Here is a 20536-nt window from a genome sequence, read left to right as displayed (position 1 = left end):
TGTCATTATACCAGCACAATCTGCTGTCACTGTGAGGAGCACTGCTCAGTGATGCAACGAGGAGGGTAATGTCATTACACCAGCACAATCTGCTGTCACTGTGAGGAGCACTGCTCAGTGATGCAACGAGGAGGGTAATGTCATTACACCAGCACAATCTGCTGCCACTGCGAGGAGCACTGCTCAGTGATGCAACGAGGAGGGTAATGTCATTATACCAGCACAATCTGCTGTCACTGTGAGGAGCACTGCTCAGTGATGCAACGAGGAGGGTAATGTCATTACACCAGCACAATCTGCTGTCACTGCGAGGAGCACTGCTCAGTGATACAATGAGGACGTTAATGTCATTACACCAGCACAATCTGCCGACACTGCGAGGAGCACTGCTCAGTGATGCAACGAGGACGGTAATGTCATTACACCAGCACAATCTGCTGTCACTGTGAGGAGCACTGCTCAGTGATACAATGAGGACGGTAATGTCATTACACCAGCGCAATCTGCTGCCACTGTGAGGAGCGCTGCTCAGTGATGTAATGAGGACGTTAATGTCATTACACCAGCACAATCTGCTGTCACTGTGAGGAGCACTGCTCAGTGATGCAATCAGGACGTTAATGTCATTACACCAGCACAATCTGCTGTCACTGCGAGGAGCACTGCTTAGCGATGCAATGAGGACGGTAATGTCATTACACCAGCACAATCTGCTGTCACTATGAGGAGCACTGCTCAGTGATGCAATCAGGACGTTAATGTCATTACACCAGCACAATCTGCTGTCACTGCGAGGAGCACTTCTCAGTGATGCAATGAGGACGTTAATGTCATTACACCAGCACAATCTGCCGACACTGCGAGGAGCACTGCTCAGTGATGCAACGAGGACGGTAATGTCATTACACCAGCACAATCTGCTGTCACTGTGAGGAGCGCTGCTCAGTGATGTAATGAGGACGTTAATGTCATTACACCAGCACAATCTGCTGTCACTGCGAGGAGCACTGCTTAGCGATGCAATGAGGACGGTAATGTCATTACACCAGCACAATCTGCTGTCACTGTGAGGAGCACTGCTCAGTGATGCAACGAGGACGGTAATGTCATTACACCAGCACAATCTGCTGTCACTGCGAGGAGCACTGCTCAGTGATGCAACGAGGAGGACAGTGTCATTACACCATCACAATCTGCTGTCACTGCGAGGAGCACTGCTCAGTGATGCAACGAGGAGGGTAATGTCATTACACCAGCACAATCTGCTGTCACTGTGAGGAGCACTGCTTAGCGATGCAACGAGGAGGGTAATGTCATTACACCAGCACAATCTGCTGTCACTGCGAGGAGCACTGCTCAGTGATGCAACGAGGAGGACAGTGTCATTACACCAGCACAATCTACTGTGACTACGAGGAGCACTGCTCAGTGATGCAATGAGGAGGGTAATGTCATTACAAAGCACAATAAGATGTTACTGTGAGGAGCACTGCTCGGCGATGCAACGAGGATGGCAATGTCATTACACCAGCACAATCTGCGGTCACTGTGAGGAGCACTGCTTAGCGATGCAACGAGGAGGGCAATGTCATTACACCAGCACAATCTGCTGTCACTGCGAGGAGCACTGCTCAGTGATGCAATCAGGACGTTAATGTCATTACACCAGCACAATCTGCTGTCACTGTGAGGAGCACTGCTCAGTGATGCAACGAGGAGGGCAATGTCATTACACCAGCACAATCTGCTGTCACTGTGAGGAGCACTGCTCAGTGATGCAACGAGGAGGGTAATGTCATTACACCAGCACAATCTGCTGACACTGTGAGGAGCACAGCTCAGTGATGCAACGAGGAGGGTAATGTCATTACACCAGCACAATCTGCTGTCACTGTGAGGAGCGCTGCTCAGTGATGCAACGAGGAGGACAGTGTCATTACACCAGCACAATCTACTGTCACTGTGAGGAGCACTGCTTAGTGATGCAATGAGGAGGGTAATGTCATTACACCAGCACAATAAGATGTAACTGTGAGGAGCACTGCTTAGCGATGCAACGAGGAGGGCAATATCATTACACCAGCACAATCTGCTGTCACTGTGAGGAGCACTGCTCAGTGATGCAATGAGGAGGGTAATGTCATTACACCAGCACAATCTGCTGTCACTGTGAGGAGCACTGCTCAGTGATGCAACGAGGAGGGCAATGTCATTACACCAGCACAATCTGCTGTCACTGTGAGAAGCACAGCTCAGTGATGCAACGAGGAGGGTAATGTCATTACACCAGCACAATCTGCTGTCACTGTGAGGAGCACTGCTCAGTGATGCAACGAGGAGGGCAATGTCATTACACCAGCACAATCTGCTGTCACTGTGAGGAGCACTGCTCAGTGATGCAACGAGGAGGGTAATGTCATTACACCAGCACAATCTGCTGACACTGTGAGGAGCACTGCTCAGTGATGCAACGAGGAGGACGGTGTCATTACACCAGCACAATCTACTGTCACTGTGAGGAGCACTGCTCAGTGATGCAACGAGGAGGGTAATGTCATTACACCAGCACAATAAGATGTTACTGTGAGGAGCACTGCTCGGCGATGCAACGAGGATGGCAATGTCATTACACCAGCACAATCTGCTGTCACTGCGAGGAGCACTGCTCAGTGATGCAATCAGGACGTTAATGTCATTACACCAGCATAATCTGCTGTCACTGCGAGGAGCACTGCTCAGTGATGCAACAAGGAGGGCAATGTCATTACACCAGCACAATCTGCTGTCACTGTGAGGAGCACTGCTCAGTGATGCAACGAGGAGGGTAATGTCATTACACCAGCACAATCTGCTGACACTGTGAGGAGCGCTGCTCAGTGATGCAACGAGGAGGACAGTGTCATTACACCAGCACAATCTACTGTCACTGTGAGGAGCACTGCTCAGTGATGCAATGAGGAGGGTAATGTCATTACACCAGCACAATCTACTGTCACTGTGAGGAGCACAGCTCAGTGATGCAATGAGGAGGGTAATGTCATTACACCAGCACAATAAGATGTAACTGTGAGGAGCACTGCTTAGCGATGCAACGAGGAGGGCAATGTCATTACACCAGCACAATCTGCTGTCACTGTGAGGAGCACAGCTCAGTGATGCAACGAGGAGGGTAATGTCATTACACCAGCACAATCTGCTGTCACTGTGAGGAGCACTGCTCAGTGATGCAACGAGGAGGGCAATGTCATTACACCAGCACAATCTGCTGTCACTGTGAGGAGCACTGCTCAGTGATGCAACGAGGAGGGCAATGTCATTACACCAGCACAATCTGCTGTCACTGTGAGGAGCACTGCTCAGTGATGCAACGAGGAGGGTAATGTCATTACACCAGCACAATCTGCTGACACTGTGAGGAGCACTGCTCAGTGATGCAACGAGGAGGGTAATGTCATTACACCAGCACAATCTGCTGTCACTGTGAGGAGCACTGCTCAGTGATGCAACGAGGAGGGTAATGTCATTACACCAGCACAATCTGCTGTCACTGTGAGGAGCACTGCTCAGTGATGCAACGAGGAGGGTAATGTCATTACACCAGCACAATCTGCTGACACTGTGAGGAGCACTGCTCAGTGATGCAACGAGGAGGGCAATGTCATTACACCAGCACAATCTGCTGTCACTGTGAGGAGCATCAGTGATGCAACGAGGAGGGTAATGTCATTACACCAGCACAATCTGCTGTCACTGTGAGGAGCACTGCTCAGTGATGCAACGAGGAGGGTAATGTCATTACACCAGCACAATCTGCTGACACTGTGAGGAGCACTGCTCAGTGATGCAACGAGGAGGGCAATGTCATTACACCAGCACAATCTGCTGTCACTGTGAGGAGCACTGCTCAGTGATGCAACGAGGAGGGTAATGTCATTACACCAGCACAATCTGCTGTCACTGTGAGGAGCACTGCTCAGTGATGCAATGAGGAGGTTAATGTAATTACACCAGCACAATAAGATGTTACTGTGAGGAGCACTGCTTAGCGATGCAACGAGGAGGGCAATATCATTACACCACCACAATCTGCTGACACTGTGAGGAGCACTGCTTAGCGATGCAACGAGGAGGGCAATATCATTACACCAGCACAATCTACTGTCACTGTGAGGAGCACTGCTTAGTGATGCAACAAGGACGTTAATGTCATTACACCAGCACAATCTGCTGTCACTGTGAGGAGCACTGCTCAGTGATGCAACGAGGACGGTAATGTCATTACACCAGCGCAATCTGCTGTCACTGTGAGGAGCAGTGCTCAGTGATGCAACGAGGAGGGTAATGTCATTACACCAGCACAATCTGCTGACACTGTGAGGAGCACTGCTCAGTGATGCAACGAGGAGGACAGTGTCATTACACCAGCACAATCTGCTGTCACTGTGAGGAGCACTGCTCAGTGATGCAACGAGGAGGGTAATGTCATTACACCAGCACAATCTGCTGTCACTGCGAGAAGCGCTGCTAAAATGTAATGGGGAGGGGGGGATTAATCGGTAGGTCTTATGAAATTCCGGTAAAGAAATTGCATAAATGACATCTCTCATAAAAAACTTATTGCATGGCACGTTGCTTAATCCATATAAGTCCTGACACGTAGGATGAGTTTATTATTTAAATATCTTTGAAGAACCAGAGTTAAAGTTAAATGTCCCTATCTCAAAGCAACACCAGAGGCTAGAACCATCCCAGCTCATTACTGGTCCCATTACAATATATGAGCAGAAAGTCAACAATCAATTTGTCATGGTCATTGACCGGCCTTCAGTCCTCAAATCCTCTGTTCTGAGAAGACCATTCCCCCCGAGGGCTCAGAACGTTTATACTCTGTGCCATGGTTTGTGGACATTTGTGGCAGTGAACAAATGCATGTAGGTCAAGACCAATAGCATAGGTGCCCGGTTTATGCCAGGCTTACGCTCATGGTTTTAGCCTTAAATATAATATATGCCAAAGTCTTACTTTCCTATTACGCTGGAATTTCTGTGAGGCTCCCAAATTAGGGGATAGCGTCTCCCAGCTCCTGGAAAAATGGCCAATTCCCCCGCAACCCGGTGGCAACCAGTACTTACTGGTGAAACAGGGTAGGCCAATAGGGCATGATGACATATTTGCTATGAACCGCGTCATCGCAGTCCCGCTACCAGCTGCACAGAGCTGGGAATTGTTGCAACATGTGATTATATGATTCATGGCGCCCTGTCCGCATACTGCCCACCTAGAATGTCCTCTCTGGGAAACCCCTGGAGAGATTGGGCAGATACAGCAAGTATTGCCTGAACAATCAGCAGTCAGCCTGCCTGTGACAGTCTACGTTTGGGTGCCAATGCGAGAACACGCTTTTACTGTACCCTAAACTACTTACGCCCTTTACCCAATGTTAAAACGCCTTTTCCTTTCCATATCCCACAACTCCAGACGTACGTCCGCATAACTGCCACTTTCTATACGTGTGCTAGGTGATACTGCATAAATGACACTTTTACACTTTTTGGGGGTAATTCTGAGTTGATCGCAGCAGCAAGTTTGTTAGCAATTGGGCAAAACCCTGTGCACTGCAGGTGGGGCAGATGTAACATGTGCAGAGAGAGTTAGATTTGGGTGGGTTATTTTGTTTCTGTGCAGGGTAAATACTGGCTGCTTTATTTTTACACTGCAATTTAGATTTCAGTTTGAATACACCCCACCCAAATCTAACTCTTTCTGCACATGTTATATCTGCCTCCCCTGCAGTGCACATGGTTTTGCCCAACTGCTAACAAAATTCCTGCTGCGATCAACTTGGAATGACCCCCTTTGTTCAGTCGGGAAGTGTCAAAATATGACTTTTTTATGTTATGCTCCTGTTTCAGACATCATGGTCCATTTTTTAAGTACACACACATCAATTAATGGCCGGGATGTAATGAAGTCCAAGTTCATCACCTATTATTACACAGATGTCTCCATTGCACATTATATTGGACCGTTTGATATTTGTGCATCATCTGTGTGGAGTTTGTATATTCTCTCCATGCATGCCTGAATTTCCTACAGGTTCTCCGGGTTTCTCTCACAGCCCACAGGCGCCAATGCACCGCGGAGCCTCGTAGTTCTCTGTCCGACGTGTTAAACGCTAGCATAACATTTCTGGCGGTTTATCTGGGAATTATTCACTGTCATAAAATCCCTCCGTCTCTGTCCTCCTAGGTTGTGTGTCCCACGGGCGTCCTTTCATCTAAGCTCACACCTCTCTGCCAGCCTAGGCTGTGCCAGTTCTCTTCTCTCCCTGTGAGGCAGATATGAGTCTGCAATAAGCGTCCTCCCCGGCTCCTATATCATCCCGTTACCCTGCTGTGCTGGAAATGCTGGAGGTTTTTTCTATATAATTTTGGGCATTTACAACCCATCATAACTAATTCAAGGGAAAATTACCTTGTGCAGTAAATGTCAGTGTGAGAGCCAAACGCTGTAAAACTAGTTAAATGCGGAGGAAATTGAGAGAAGACCAGAATGTAACGGCCTGGCCTTGTACGCCGTCGTGCCGGGGCAGCGCAGTGCACGACACTGCGTGAGGATGGATTTATATACGATACTGAGTATGTCCGCACAATACCAACAAAGGGAAATCACGACAGGAAGCACGTGACACTTACACACAGTGCAGGCAGCCATTTTGTGGGCAGAATAAATATTCATGAGCTCACAGGCATTTGAGTGCCAGATATACTCTCATTACAAAAAACATTCATTTAACATAATTGGAGGAACTGAAGGGCCCATCCTCCACGGTTTTTGTTATATTGTGTAGGCAATGTCCAGTCAGGTAGCTTAACCAGGCTCTGTGGTTTATTTGTGGAAGTGAACGTACAGCCGTACTCACTGTTACATTGGTTGGATCGGCAATGGATCGGAGCCTGGAGCAGAGAGGGGGGTGCAGAAAGCTCACCGGCCAGTGACTGTGCTCTCTCAGGGAAGCAGCGCAGGGTTTTGGAACAGCGGTTATTACAGGTCTGATGAGCTAAGAGGAGGACTTTCGTCCTCCACCATGTCGCTCGTGCACAGTGGCAAGATGACGCAGATACACTATTGGTCGGCCATCTTGGTTAGGGAGTGACGTTTCCCTAGACGATCCATTTTGTTGCTTTCTAGAGGACAGTTGTGATTTCCATGTCTAAAAAGCCTTTTTCAATGTGTGGGTAGAGTCATGGATGACTGGGGCCTGACTGGATAAACCAGTGGCATGGTTCAAGGGATGACCTAATATATCCATATTATACCGCTCAGTGCTAGCTCGAGGCCAGTTTGAGTGGAACGGCCTTGCTGGGGTGCCACTCCATATGAAGCTACAGTATGCGTGATCCCTGAACTTCTGACCCTGGCTGCAAGTGGGTGATGTCCTGGAGGTCACGCAGCCACGCAGAGCACTGAGGGCGAGGAGAGAGTGGAGGCCAGTTGCTGCCGCCTGCCACCCCTACATTCCCCTCACTAAGGTGATGTTTTAAGCAGCGGCACCTGCAGCCTTCATAAGAAGACCAACCCCGCCGTCATCAGTGAGTAAGGCAAGTAAGCAGGTAGCAGCCCTGTCACAGTCTCTGCCGATACCTGTGTCTCCAACTCATATGAGGTAGGTACAGGGCTGTATCTAGGCCTTGTGGCGCCCAGGGCGAAACAATAGGGGCGTGGTCAGTTATGCCCCCCTGTAGCTGTGCCCTCAGCAGTTGTGCCCCCTGTACTGTGCCCCCAATACTGTGCCCCCAAAAGTGTGCTCCCAGTAGCGCCGATCACCCCAAAAAAAAAAATACAATCCCCACTCCTGCTTCCAGACCGCTGCTGTCCTCCGTCTCCGTCCGCCAGCGCCGCAACTCGGATCTATGGGAGAGACGTCATGACGTCTCTCCCATAGCACAGCATAGACACTAGAGGTCAATTATGACCCCTAGCGTCTATGTGCCGGTCCCACAATGCCGAGTGGTGCGCGATGCCGTCATAGCGCACAGCACTGGGGGGCACCACCAGTAGCGGATCTTGCCACGGCGACGGCGCCCTCTGGAAGGCGGCGCCCCGGGCAAAAATCCTGCGTTCCCGTAGCAAGATCCGCTACTGGGTAGGTACACAAGTCTTCTGTGTGGGCAATGTGTATTTTTTTTCCTGTGGTAGGCCAGTGTGTATTTTGTTTTGTTTTTTTTGTGGGGGGAGGGGGTAATTTTTCTTTTTCCTGTGAGGGCCAAAATAATTTTTTTACCCTTTGGGTGCCAATGTGTGTATATTTGTTTCTTGTGCGGAGCCAAGGGCCCTCATTCCGAGTTGTTCGCTCGCTAGCAGATTTTAGCAGCATTGCACACGCTAGGCCGCCGCCCTCTGGGAGTGTATCTTAGCATAGCAGAATTGCGAACGAAAGATTAGCAGAATTGCGAATAGAAAATTCTTAGCAGTTTCTGAGTAGCTGGAGACTTACTCCTACACTGCGATCAGCTCAGCCCATTTCGTTCCTGGTTTGACGTCACAAACACGCCCTGCGTTCGGCCAGCCACTCCCCCGTTTCTCCAGACACTCCCGCGTTTTATCCTGGCACGCCTGCGTTTTTTCGCACACTCCCAGAAAACGGTCAGTTTCCGCCCAGAAACACCCACTTCCTGTTAATCACACTCCGATCACTTCAACGATGTAAATACTTCGTTCGGACGTGAGTAAATCTACTAAGTTTTGTGCTAAAATACTTAGCGCATGCGCACTGCGTACCATGCACATGCGCATTTTTAACTTAATCGCTCCGTTGCGAAAATCGCCAACGAGAGAACAACTCGGAATGACCCCCAATGTGTGTGTGTGTGTTTCTCTCACTGTAGGAACCAATGCGTCAGTGTGTGTGTGTGTGTGTGTGTGTGTGTGTGTGGTGGGGGGGTGGGGAGTATTTTTCAACAGTGTGCTAGTAAACCTGGGCCATCCCTGTTCCCACTACAATTTTTGGAGATTGGTAGAAGTTTTAAGCATCTTTTACACAACTAGCAAATCTTTTGCAGTTTGTACAAAGGGTTAGGAATGATCTGTCAACACCACAATTTAAAAATGTTCAGAATGTCGACAGATGACACTGACATTATCTTTAAACTTTAAGGTATCTTCACATGAACACACCTCACTTACATGGAGGCGGGTGTCTATACTCATATAAAGGTATCTTTTCTGACCATAGCCAAAAAAAATTTCACAGAGAAATAGTGACAGATTTCTTTCAGAAATGTTGGTACGTAATCAGCGTACCTAACACTCACTCTGACAGCTGAATGTCTCCTCACATCACGGTTTCTTTAAAAAAAGCTCCGTCCAGAAGGGGTAAAAGAATATAGGTTTATTCAAAGATAAAAAACAACATGAAAGGCTTGATTCAGCGTAAAAGTCAGACTCCGGGGGAGGTAAGTGCCGTCTTGGAACATGGAAGTATACCTTTATATGAGTATAGACACCCGCCTCCATGTAAGTGAGGTGTGTTCATGTGAAGATACCTTAAAGTTTAAAGATACCTTTATGTATATCATCCGACGACTCACATTGTAAGTGAGGTACGCCGGATGAGATTGGTGAAGTTTTCACCGTAGGGTACATAACAATACTACACATTGTGTATTTTCTTTTTATATTCCCTTTCTGTCGTCGAGTGCTCCATCAAGGATCCGAACACAGTCTTCCGGTCCACCATTGGGATATACAGAGCATAGCTAAGTATTCCCATACCCTCACAATTACCACTCTTGCTTGCACGTTAGCGCCATCTAGTCCACAAAATCACTTTTTTCTGTTCAAATTCTTGGATCTTTTTTGGGATAGGTCCAATATTGGATTTAGAAGGCAGCCAACGATAGACAAGGAGCGCCCAAGAGGTTTTTCACTTTTTTTGTGACACTGACATTATGTTGACATTGTCAGAATGTTGACAGCTCTTACTGCAGCCTAACCCTAACTCCATATGTTGATATTGCTACTGTGGATGTCAGCATATTATTGTCTCATTTTAAATATGTGGCCGACCCTCTGTTCTGTATCTGGCAGAGAACGCAGCAGCTTTAGCGACTGAGACGATGGATTGGCCTCTCACATGGCTGCAGTGCCTCTTATTAGCTAACAGTGACATCCGCCGTCTGCACAATCGCTGGCAGGATTAGTTGATGACATAAATCTGCACAATTTCTAAACATTAGGCCGCCGTTGGGAATACGGAATCTCTGATCCCCCGTGGGGTAAATAAACCCCCGGGAGCACCAAGCTACAGCGACGGCGTATTATTCTCTATGAGCGGAAAGCGCACAGCAGTTATGTGTCAGAGATCAGACCTTAGACGGTGAGATCATCAGAAGGGTGTATTATAGTCCCGGCTAGGGGGTGAGGTGCCCTGAAATCACTGCACTGTGACTGTGGTGATAAGACAGGGGTAACATTACAGTGATACCAGCTTGTGCCGCTTAATGTGCAGGAGACAGTCTCATTTGCTCCGGCTCATCTCTAATTTATCACAAAAGTCACTTCTGTCCAGAGTAGTTAATGCATCTTGTGCAAAGCCTATTATGTGTTTGATGCAAACCCTCCGGACCCTTCAGACGCATCATTATGTCCAAATCTACTTAGGGCGGCATGATTCTGTGGCAGGTGAAAAGAGAGCAGGTGAATAAGTCACCATGACTTTTTATAGACGTCTCAGCTGTTGTCAGACCGTAGATTTAAAGGGACATTGTGCAGAGACAATGGGGGTCATTCCGAGATGATCGTAGCTGTGCTAAATTTAGGTGTTGCTGCAGGTGGGAGTGCAGCGGGGAGGGGGGGGGGTATGTGGGTGCCGCGGGTGGGGACTGTTCCTGGCCTGCATCCAGCCACCCAGATCTTTGACTGTATGACTCCGCCCAGCGTTATACACACAGGCACAGAGTCACAGATCTGGGCTATTATATAGGAGATATATCCAAAAGCCCTCACTCACTCATCACTAATACCCCTTTCACACTGCACAAGTAACCCGGTATCCACCCGGCATATTGCCGGGTGGACGTGGGTCGCTGTGCGGTGTGAAAGGGATCTCTCCCGAATTCCCGGGTCGACTGACCCGGTATTTCAACCCGGGAATAAAGAAGGGTTATTCCCGGGTTATTATGGGGTCAGGAGCAGTGTGATGGATTGCCTGGTCGATGCGACCCGGGACCCGTTCACAGTATAGGCAGAGGTAGATGCCGCCTCCATCCCCGCCCCCCCCCCCCCCCCCCCCCAGTGCAACCCCACTTTGCATATTGCCGGGTCGAGAAGCCAATGTGAAAGGGTCCACTGCTGAGTCACACCTGGGAAGGACCCGTTACCAATTCCCAGGTGCGACCTGACATTGCGGTGTGAAAGCGGCATTATTCTCTCACTTCCCGATATGTTAGGAAGAGGAAATGTAACAGGTATTCTGCAGGTGGGAAATAAGAAAACTACGTAGTTGCGTTGCGTGAACGATAACGCCCAAACGGACAATCGGATCAGAATTTGGATTGCGCCTCCAGTGTGTAGAATGTAATAAACTACAAAAGTGGTCCTGTCACTGTTTACCGTATCTGCTACGGGTTCTCCTCGGGTAACGCCAAGAACCATGGATTCATATTTACTAACATTAAGATGTCTCAAATTTACATCTCTATAGATTTATCAAATTTTTAACTCCCATTTATATTTACAACCGTGAACATCAGAAACTCCCGTGCGAACAACGGGTAGAACAGCTAGGAGGTAGTAAAATAGAATTTAGCTCGGAAATACACATTCAGCCTACAATACCGACAGTAAACCCACAGGGAAAAAAAGTCTGCAGTGTCAGGTGACTGCTATGGCAACCACAGTCACATGACACATGATGTAATCAGTTTTGGAATGCCCCTCTGTGCTCTGTCTGTTCTGTGTAATGCAAAATCCACACCTGCTGCCTTCAACATGCTAAGAGTCTGTGTCTGAACCACACTAGACCCCTTCCAGAGAGATTTTGAAAAGGAGATAATGATTTGTAGAAGCATGGATAACAATCAGAATCATAACTAGTGTGGTGCGAGGTGTGCCTCGCACACAGCGTCGCACTGTAGGGGGCGTTGTTGGCAACTTCCCTTCTCTTTGAAGCCCGGCATCTCCTGACTGCACCTGTTTCCATCCCCAAACCCCTTCCATCACTAACACTTGTATGACATTAAACTTGAGAGGTCTTTATTATTCAGTCACACTGCCCTATTATATTACTGTGGTCATCCCGAGTTGTTCGCTCATTGCCGTTTTTCGCAATTAGGTGGAAAATGCGCAAGCGCATGGTACGCAGCGCGCATGCGCTTAGTAATTTAACACAAAACTTAGTAGATTTACACCAGCTCGAGTGACGTTTTTTTCAACGCTCGAGTGATCGTAGTGTGATTGACAGGAAGTGGGTGTTTCTGAGCGGAAACTGGACGTTTTCAGGGAGTGTGCTAAAAGACGCAGGCGTGCCAGGTAAAAACGCAGGAGAGGCTGGAGAAACGGGGGAGTGGCTGAACGAACGCAGGGCGTGTTTGTGACGTCAAACCAGGAACTAAACGGACTGAGGTGATCGCAATCTAGGAGTAGGTCTGGAGCTACTCAGAAACTGCAGGGAATTATTTAGTAGCAGTTCTGCTAATCTTTCGTTCGCTATTCTGCTAAGCTAAGATACACTCCCAGAGGGCGGCGGCCTAGCGTTTGCAATGCTGCTAAAAGCAGCTAGCGAGCAAACAACTTGGAATGACCACCTACATTTTAAAATGCTGACATACCCAGGATTCAAACCCATATTCTATAACACGGGAGTCAGACGCTAATCATCTGATCCTTACATAGAAAGCTAGAGAATTCTAACTATTTATCTGCACACTATATAGATCTGCTCAATTACAATGCTGATTATTTTTTAAGTACAAGCCGCTTTATAGTTAAAAATCTCACAGTTCTTACACAGGATCAAATAGCTCAATGAGTAGGGTGTTTGACTGGAACACAACCAGTTATAGGTTTGAATCCTGCGTATAGCAGTATGTTGAACTTGAAATTTTTTATTATAGGTATAAAAGAGGATTTGTGTCCAAATACTTTTCTTGCAGTGTTCTATAAAAATTGTGTGTATAATTGCAGTGCTGATTATTTTTTACAAAGTATAAGCATACACTGTGTATATATATATTCTGGCAGCACTCCCAACACAGAAAATGACTTTACCGGTGACCTTCTGAGCAACCTGGCAGGGTTACACATGCACACAGGACAATGATGCAGGCGGCACTCAGAGAAACGGCAGAACCATAGTAGGTTTCAGTCAACGTATCAAATTTTTGTATTCACTTGGTCCCCCGAGGTGCGCTGTGTGTGTGTATATATATATATATATATACTGCCAATGTTGTGTGCTGACCGCGTGCACGGCCCACTGACAATGCAGGAGATTCCGGGATAGAAAGGCCAATCCTGGGAATCGGGATTGAAAAATTATCAATCCCGGGATTCCTGGGATAGGCTGTTTTTCTATGTGTCCCCCCCCCCACCCCACCTCTGCCCTGACCAGCCCAGATAACTCACCCTAATCTCGACGGGAGGGAGGGTGGGCCACTTGCTGTGAGGTCTGACGAGAGGGTGGGCAGTGGAGGGTGGCGGTGAAGTCGGTGGGCGGGCGGCTGGCTGCGCAGCGTGACCTCTCACTTCACGTCACGCTGCGCAGTGCGCACAGCCGGGGCGAGGGGAAACTGAGCAGGGTGAGCCGGGCAGCGTCTGAGTCTCCTGAGGACGCTCAACGCTGCCTGACATAGAAAAAACTAAAGTGGTGGCCAATCCCGAAATCCCTGAGATTGGAAGCTCCAATCCCGGCCAATTTTAGGCCGGGATTCCGCCGATCCTGATCCCAGGATTGGCCACCCAGCTCCGGAACAATGGTTTCCAATGCCAGAGCCACAACACTCTCTAATGTACAGTATTAACGACCAGTATGCAGCACTCAGGGTATATTGGATTGTACGGCACATACGCCTTTACATATGTCATTGATTTGAATGGTCACTTGCATATGTTTTACCAGGAGGTAAAGTATCGAAGAAGAAGTGGAAACGGGGAGATTCATCAAACCTTCTAAAGAGGAAAAGTGTTGCCCCCTTTCCCCATGGCTCTGCCCCTTTTACCTTTGGCGCAAGCATGGTCCCGCCCCCTGGACCACCAATGTTGAAAGGTATGCATAGATGGTAGCTAGAATCTGATTAAACAGATGAACCATACTAAGATCTTCTAACGTTTCGTGTCTCCTAGGATTTCTGCTAGAGTAAATAGAGAGCACGCTTATCTAGGACGCAGCTATTGTGTTCTGAAGAACAATGGAGATCGCCCTGTCTGCCGAACATAATTGTATTGTTACTATTGTTATGATCAGTGGAGGTGCATAATGCACTTTACGTTTATTACTGTCATATGACTCTTCATAGAGAGTGATGTATGTGTCCCCTCACCTCCGGCGTGTACACATATGACTGTATGACGGAACAGAGGATGATGATGGTGATGTTATATAAGACTGAGAGTTGATTTTCGGTGGATCTCTGCTGAGGCTGCATCAGGAACATCCAGCCTCTCATCCATTGTGGGCCTATAAGCAGTAGCGGATCTTGCCACGGGCAAGCAGGACTTTTGCCCGGGACGCCGCCTTCCGGAGGGCGCCGGCGCATCCAGAGGGCGCCGCACCATGGCAAGATCCGCTACTGTGTCCCCCGCAGTGAAGGGAACTAGACGCTATGCGTCTAGTTTCCCTTTCTGGAGAGGACCTTTGCTGTGCAGTGCGCGATGACGTCATCGCGCACAGCATTGTGGGACTGACAGATGCTAGGGGTCATATTTGACCTCTAGTGTCTGTGTATGCTGTACTATGGGAGAGACGTCATGACGTCTCTCCCATATATCCGAGGAGAGGAGCGGCGCCGGCAGAGGTCTGCAGCGGTCAGGAGCGGGGATTGTAAGTATTATTTTTTTTGTGTGTGTGTGTGTGTGTGCAAGCGGCGCTACGCTACAGGGGGCACAAATGGGGGCACAACTCTACAGGGGGCGTGACTGACCACGCCCCCTGTATGAAGCCACGCCCCTTTTCTACGCCCGGGTTGCCAAAATACCTAGAACCGGCCCTGCCTATAAGCAGCTATATGCTTTATCTCTTCCGTGTTTGTTATTGGTCTTCACTTTCTTCATATTTCACGCAAATGTACTAAAATGCTCTTAGCAGGAGACAGGCTCCCATAAGAGGACATCCTGACGACGGAAGCAGTGGGGTAATGCGTAATGCTACCACCCTTCTGCCGGGTTCAGGTCCCCAGCAGCCAATGCACATGCGTCACTAGAGACAGACGGAAAACATCTGTAAATTATAAGCCCAAAGGCTACCATAGAGTAATGCCATCTGCAGATGGCGCTATTCTATCGGGGGCCAAGCTTGGAAAATCCAATAACTTTGCAGCACCAATAGGAACCTATGGAGGCTGCGGATTCCGCTGGAAACAAAAAGCTAATAACTGCAACAGCACAAGTGCTACATCAGTGGACATTACGTCCATTCTTCCGCATATATGGAAATACTGAAGAGAAATATATACAGTGTGTATATATATATATGTATATATATATATTATTGAAGAGAAATATATACAGTATATATATATATATATATATATATATATATATATATAGAGAGAGAGAGAGAGAGAGAGAGATTCTGTGTTGGCTGGCACTCCGTCTGACAAGTCTGGAATCGCCTAGGTGTCTTCCTTGCCATTAAAAAAAGAATTTACCGGTACTTACCGATAATTCTATTTCTCGTAGTCCGTAGTGGATGCTGGGAACTCCGTAAGGACCATGGGGAATAGCGGCTCCGCAGGAGACTGGGCACAAAAGTAAAGCTTTAGGACTACCTGGTGTGCACTGGCTCCTCCCCCTATGACCCTCCTCCAAGCCTCAGTTAGGATACTGTGCCCGGACGAGCGTACACAATAAGGAAGGATTTTGAATCCCGGGTAAGACTCATACCAGCCACACCAATCACACCGTACAACCTGTGATCTGAACCCAGTTAACAGCATGATAACAGAGGAGCCTCTGAAAAGATGGCTCACAACAATAATAACCCGATTTTTGTAACAATAACTATGTACAAGTATTGCAGACAATCCGCACTTGGGATGGGCGCCCAGCATCCACTACGGACTACGAGAAATAGAATTATCGGTAAGTAAATTCTTATTTTCTCTGACGTCCTAGTGGATGCTGGGAACTCCGTAAGGACCATGGGGATTATACCAAAGCTCCCAAACGGGCGGGAGAGTGCGGATGACTCTGCAGCACCGAATGAGAGAACTCCAGGTCCTCCTCAGCCAGGGTATCAAATTTGTAGAATTTAGCAAACGTATTTGCCCCTGACCAAGTAGCTGCTCGGCAAAGTTGTAGAGCCGAGACCCCTCGGGCAGCCGCCCAAGAAGAGCCCACCTTCCGTGTGGAATGGGCTTTTACAGATTTTGGCTGTGGCAGGCCTGCCACAGAATGTGCAAGCTGAATTGTACTACAAATCCAACGAGCAATAGTCTGCTTAGAAGCAGGAGCACCCAGCTTGTTGGGTGCATACAGGATAAACAGCGAGTCAGATTTTCTGACTCCAGACGTCCTGGAAACATATATTTTCAGGGCCCTGACTACGTCCAGCAACTTGGAGTCCTCCAAGTCCCTAGTAGCCGCAGGTACCACAATAGGCTGGTTCAGGTGAAACGCTGAAACCACCTTAGGGAGAAATTGAGGACGAGTCCTCAATTCTGCCCTGTCCGTATGAAAAATCAGGTAAGGGCTTTTACAGGATAAAGCCGCCAATTCTGACACGCGCCTGGCCGAAGCCAAGGCCAACAACATGACCACTTTCCACGTGAGATATTTTAAATCCACAGATTTAAGCGGTTCAAACCAATGTGACTTTAGGAACCCCAAAACTACATTGAGATCCCAAGGTGCCACTGGAGGCACAAAAGGAGACTGTATATGCAGTACCCCTTTTACAAACGTCTGAACTTCAGGAACTGAAGCTAGTTCTTTCTGGAAGAAAATTGACAGGGCCGAAATTTGAACCTTAATGGACCCCAATTTTAGGCCCATAGACACTCCTGTTTGCAGGAAATGCAGGAATCGACCTAGTTGAAATTCCTCTATCGGGGCCTTACTGGCCTCGCACCACGCAACATATTTTCGCCAAATGCGGTGATAATGCTTTGCGGTTACATCCTTCCTGGCTTGACCAGGGTAGGGATGACTTCATCCGGAATGCCTTTTTCCTTCAGGATCCGGCGTTCAACCGCCCTGCCGTCAAACGCAGCCGCGGTAAGTCTTAGAATAGACAGGGTCCGTGCTGGAGCAGGTCCCTTCTTAGAGGTAGAGGCCACGGGTCCTCCGTGAGCATCTCTTGAAATTCCGGGTACCAAGTCCTTCTTGGCCAATCCGGAGCCACGAGTATAATTCTTACTCCCCTCCGTCTTATAATTCTCAGTACTTTTGGTATGAGAGGAAGAGGAGGGAACACATACACTGACTGGTACACCCACGGTGTTACCAGAGCGTCCACAGCTATTGCCTGAGGGTCCCTTGACCTGGCGCAATACCTGTCCAATTTTTTGTTTAGGCGGGACGCCATCATGTCCACCTTTGGTTTTTCCCAATGGTTTACAATCATGTGGAAGACTTCTGGGTGAAGTCCCCACTCTCCCGGGTGGAGGTCGTGCCTGCTGAGGAAGTCTGCTTCCCAGTTGTCCACTCCCGGAATGAACACTGCTGACAGTGCTATCACATGATTTTCCGCCCAGCGAAAAATCCTTGCAGCTTCTGCCATTGCCCTCCTGCTTCTTGTGCCGCCCTGTCTGTTTACGTGGGCGACTGCCGTGATGTTGTCCGACTGGATCAGCACCGGCTGACCTTGAAGCAGAGGTCTTGCTTGGCTTAGGGCATTGTAAATGGCCCTTAGCTCCAAATATTTATGTGAAGTGATGTCTCCAGGCTTGACCACAAGCCCTGGAAATTTCTTCCCTGTGTGACTGCTCCCCAGCCTCGCAGGCTGGCATCCGTGGTCACCAGGACCCAGTCCTGAATGCCGAATCTGCGGCCCTCTAGAAGATGAGCACTCTGCAACCACCACAGGAGAGACACCCTTGTCTTTGGTGACAGGGTTATCCGCTGATGCATCTGAAGATGCGATCCGGACCATTTGTCCAGCAGGTCCCACTGGAAAGTTCTTGTGTGGAATCTGCCGAATGGAATTGCTTCGTAGGAAGCCACCATTTTTCCCAGGACCCTTGTGCACTGATGCACTGACACTTGGCCTGGTTTTAGGAGGTTTCTGACTAGTTCGGATAACTCCCTGGCTTTCTCCTCCGGGAGAAAACACCTTTTTCTGGACTTTGTCCAGGATCATCCCTAGGAATAGAAGGCGTGTCGACGGGATCAGCTGCGATTTTGGAATATTGAGAATCCAACCGTGCTGCCGCAGCACTATCTGAGATAGTGCTACCCCGACTTCCAACTGTTCCCTGGATCTTGCCATTATCAGGAGATCGTCCAAGTAAGGGATAACTAAAACTCCCTTCTTTCGAAGGAGTATCATCATTTCGGCCATTACCTTGGTAAAGACCCGGGGTGCCGTGGACAATCCAAACGGCAGCGTCTGAAACTGATAGTGACAGTTCTGTACCACAAACCTGAGGTACCCTTGGAGAAGGGTAAATTGGGACATGTAGGTAAGCATCTTTGATGTCCAGAGAGACCATATAGTCCCCTTCTTCCAGGTTTGCAATCACTGCTCTGAGTGACTTCATCTTGAATCTGAACCTTTGTATGTAAGTGTTCAAGGATTTTAGATTTAAAATTGGTCTCACCGAGCCGTCCGGCTTCGGTACCACAAATAGTGTGGACTAGTACCCCTTTCCCTGTTGCAGGAGGGGTACCTTGATTATCACCTGCTGGGAATACAGCCTGTGAATGGCTTGCAATACTGTCTCCCTGTCTGAGGGAAACGTCGGTAAAGCAGACTTTATGAAACGGCGAGGGGGAGACGTCTCGAATTTCTTGAGACGGGCCCCCACCGTGCCTGAGACCGCTTGTAAAGCCCCAGCGTCATGCTGAGGACTTTGCGGAGGCGGGAGAGGGCTTTTGTTCCTGGGAATTGGCTGTTTGCTGCAGCCTTTTTCCTCTCCCTCTGCCACGGGGCAGAAATGAGGCGCCTTTTGCCCGCTTGCCCTTATGGGGCCGAAAGGACTGCGCCTGATAATACGGCGTCTTCTTAGGTTGAGAAGCTACCTGGGGTAAAAATGTGGATTTTCCAGCCGTTGCCGTGGCCACCAGGTCTGTTAGACCTACCCCAAATAATTCCTCCCTTTTATAAGGCGATACTTCCATATGCCTTTTGGAATCAGCATCACCTGACCACTGTCCTGTCCATAACCCTCTTCTGGCAGAAATGGACAGCGCACTTACTCTTGATGCCAGTCGGCAAATATCCCTCTGTGCATCACGCATATATAGAAATGCATCTTTTAAATGCTCTATAGTTAGTAATATACTGTCCCTATCTAGGGTATCAATATTGTCAGTCGGGGAATCCGACCAAGCCACCCCAGCACTGCACATCCAGGCTGAGGCGATTGCTGGTCGCAGTATCACACCCGTGTGAGTGTATATACATTTTAGGATATTTTACTGCTTTCTGTCAGCAGGTTCCTTAAGGGCGGCCGTATCCGGGGACGGTAGTGCCACCTGTTTAGACAAGCGTGTGAGCGCTTTATTCACCCTAAGGGGTGTTTCCCAACGTGCCCTATCCTCTGGCGGGAAGGGGTATGATGCTAATAACTTTTTAGGAATTAACAGTTTTTATCGGGGGAAACCCACGCATCATCACACACTTCATTTAATTCCTCAGATGCAGGAAAAACTACAGGCAGTTTTTTCTCACCCAACATAATACCCTTTTTAGTGGTACTGGTATTATCAGAAATGTGTAAAAACATTTTCCATAGCCTCAATCATGTAACATGTGGCCCTACTGGAAGTCACATTCGTCTCTTAATCGTCGACACTGGAGTCAGTATCCGTGTCGGCGTCTGTATCTGCCATCTGCGGTAACGGGCGTTTTAGGGCCCCAGATGGCATTTGAGACACCTGGACAGGCACAGGCTGAGTCGCCGGCTGTCTCATGTCATCAATCTTTTGTAAAGAGCTGACACTGTCACATAATTCCTTCCATAAGCTCCTCCACTCAGGTGTCGACTCCCTAGGGCAGGGGTGGGGAACCTCCGGCCCGCGGGCCGTATACGGCCCGCGAAGCCGTTTGGTCCGGCCCACCAGGTTGTGTCAGTGAGACACGCTGCCGCTCAGTCGGGCGGCAGCGTGTCTCAGCTGTCAGAGCAGGGAGACGGAGGAGAGCGCGGCTGTAGAATGG

This window comes from Pseudophryne corroboree, chromosome 9 (assembly GCF_028390025.1).
Source record: "Pseudophryne corroboree isolate aPseCor3 chromosome 9, aPseCor3.hap2, whole genome shotgun sequence".
NCBI classification, from domain to species: Eukaryota; Metazoa; Chordata; class Amphibia; order Anura; family Myobatrachidae; genus Pseudophryne; species Pseudophryne corroboree.
The sequence above is the reverse complement of the archived record's forward strand: the minus strand, read 5'-3'. Positions refer to the sequence as shown.